Consider the following 2,505-nt stretch of genomic DNA (forward strand, 5'->3'; position numbering starts at 1 on the left):
ATTGCACACAGACACAACGTACAGAAGCACAGCAAAAAGAAATATCAGACAGTCCTACCACAGACACAAACATAAATAAACGGCACACAGTAAAAGACAACATACAGAGTCATAGGGATGACAGATAAGAGCACTGGGCATGGCTCCAGTCATACAGGGCCTTTGCCCCGCAGAGAAAGGACAGATTTGTCCCCATCCAGACTCTTGGGGCCGGGCGGGGGTGGGGGCGGGAGGGAGTACACTTGCCAACAACACTCCACTCCGTACATCCCCCTCCCTATCCCTCAGCCTTCTTCTCACCTGCTACCATCATATTCTGCAGACACCCTCAGAAGGCCAGGGGAGTGTGTATATCATACTGTGGCCAGAGGTCATCACTTCCCTACTCCAGTCCCCTAGCCTTCCCTATCTACCATCAAGTTGTCCAGCCTGGGCCCCTCACCTCCAGGCCTTGAGGCATGATCTCTCTGGCTGGCGGGGTCTGCCTTTAGGTAGAGATTGTGGAAGGAAGCACTTATCTTTAGGTGTCATGGGCCAGCTCCACTGACTACTGACCGTGAAACCTGAGCATATCACATCAACTCTCCAGCCTCAGTCTCCTCATCTAAACAGAGTTGTTGGGAAGTTTGGAGTTCATGTATACAAAACCCCTGACACCTAGTGGGTATGCAGAAATTATGTATTCATTGTCCCCCTGGATGGGACTAGAACTGGGAGCTGTGGGCCCACATTCTCACAGGGGAGTCAAGTGTTGATACAAACGTGACGACACATATAGAAACATGACAGGAGTGGCTCAGTGAACTGGACATGGGATTGGAGGAGTCCTGGCTTCATGTCCAGCTCTGCCTGGGAGCCAGTATGGGATTTTCAGTGAGTCCCCGTTTGTCATTTGTTCAAAGAGGGTAATAATACCACTCCATCTCACAGGGCCGTTGCACAGATGAGGTTAAAAATGGTCAATGAATGAAGGTTAAAATAGCATAACGAAGGAGCAGGTGCTTTTGTAAATGAAAAAGTGGTATGTAAAATGAGCATCGTTAAAACACTACAAAACAGGAAATTATAAACACCTCTAGAAGTGTATAGTGTCACAAGTGATTGTTTAGAGGCAACTGTAACTTTGAGAAGAGAAGATAAATATCATGGAAAAGGTAGCATTTAGGTAGAACGTGGAACAAAGAGGGGACGGTGTGTGCAGGAGGCCTGGGACAGAACAAGTTGTGTGTATTGGCCTGGAGTTCAGGTATGTGGAGGGAAGCAGTGTAAGGTGAGGTTGGAAGAGAAGGCTGAGCTGAGTGTAATGCGCTGACATTGATTTTCAGCCCACAGGCAAACCAGGGCTGCTGAGCAAGGTGACAAGTGAGTGGTATGTGTTCCAGAAGAGCCATTGGAAGTCTAGAGCAGGGAAGTGCCACAATCGGAATTTGCTTTGGGACTTGGTAGAAGTCAGTTGGAAGTGCGAACAAGCAAGATAAAGAAAAACAACCTGAAGTTTTAAAAAATGGGTAAAAGATATCAACAGGCAATTCACAAAAGAGGAAACCTAAATGGCCAAAAATATGAAAAGAGGTTCAGCCTCACTGGTCATGTGAGAGATGCAAACGAAAAGTGCTGTGATACGCCGTCTCACATCCAGCAGACTGGCAAAGAGGAGGAAGTCAGTGTGGGGAGAGGGGACGAGGGTGGCAAGGACATGGCACTGTTGGAACCCTCATACACCATGGACAGGTGTAAATGGCTACCACTGCTTTGGAGTAGAGTTTGGCAACATCTAATCAAGTTGAAGATGCTCATCTCTACAATTCAATGACTCCACTCACTCTTCATGTAATTGTGAGAAATTAGATGTTGACTAATTGTTCACCAACAGCTGTCCAGACAGATACACTGTAATCTAGTCATACAATGGACTAATAGTAATATATTGAGAGTAAAAAGAAACATCTAGTCATACAATGGACTAATAATAATATATTGAGAGTAAAAAGAAACATAGATGTTGTGTAGGAAAAAACAATATCGAATTGTGGAATAGGTGCAGTGTGATACAAAAAGTTGTTTTAAACATTCAAAACTATGCTACATACATATTTTTAGGGATACAGTCAGATAGAAAAAGTAATAAAACGCACGGGAAATCAAAGAACACACATTTAGAAGGGAGGGATGGGAATGAGATCAAAAAGAGGTACACGGGGATTTAATTATATCTGTAACGTTTTATTTCTTAGAAAAAAATATCTGAAGCAAATACGGCAAGGGGGCAAGAACTGCCAAAGCTGGGTCCATAGATGTTCTCTTTGATCCTTCTTCTCAAGTCTAAAATATTTTCTCTATTTTCTGTGTGTTTGAAATATTTGGTAATTTTAAAGATGGAAGGGGTAGGGATACTGTGACGAGATTATAGCAGAGGAGGTTTGGTCACATGTGCAAAGCTATTAGAGCTCAGTGTCTCGACTTGTCTGTTATGTGACTTGCCTCGGCTTGGTGAACCAGGCACGG

This window comes from Pteropus vampyrus, unplaced genomic scaffold (genome assembly GCF_000151845.1).
Source record: "Pteropus vampyrus isolate Shadow unplaced genomic scaffold, Pvam_2.0 Scaffold61, whole genome shotgun sequence".
NCBI lineage: Eukaryota > Metazoa > Chordata > Mammalia > Chiroptera > Pteropodidae > Pteropus > Pteropus vampyrus.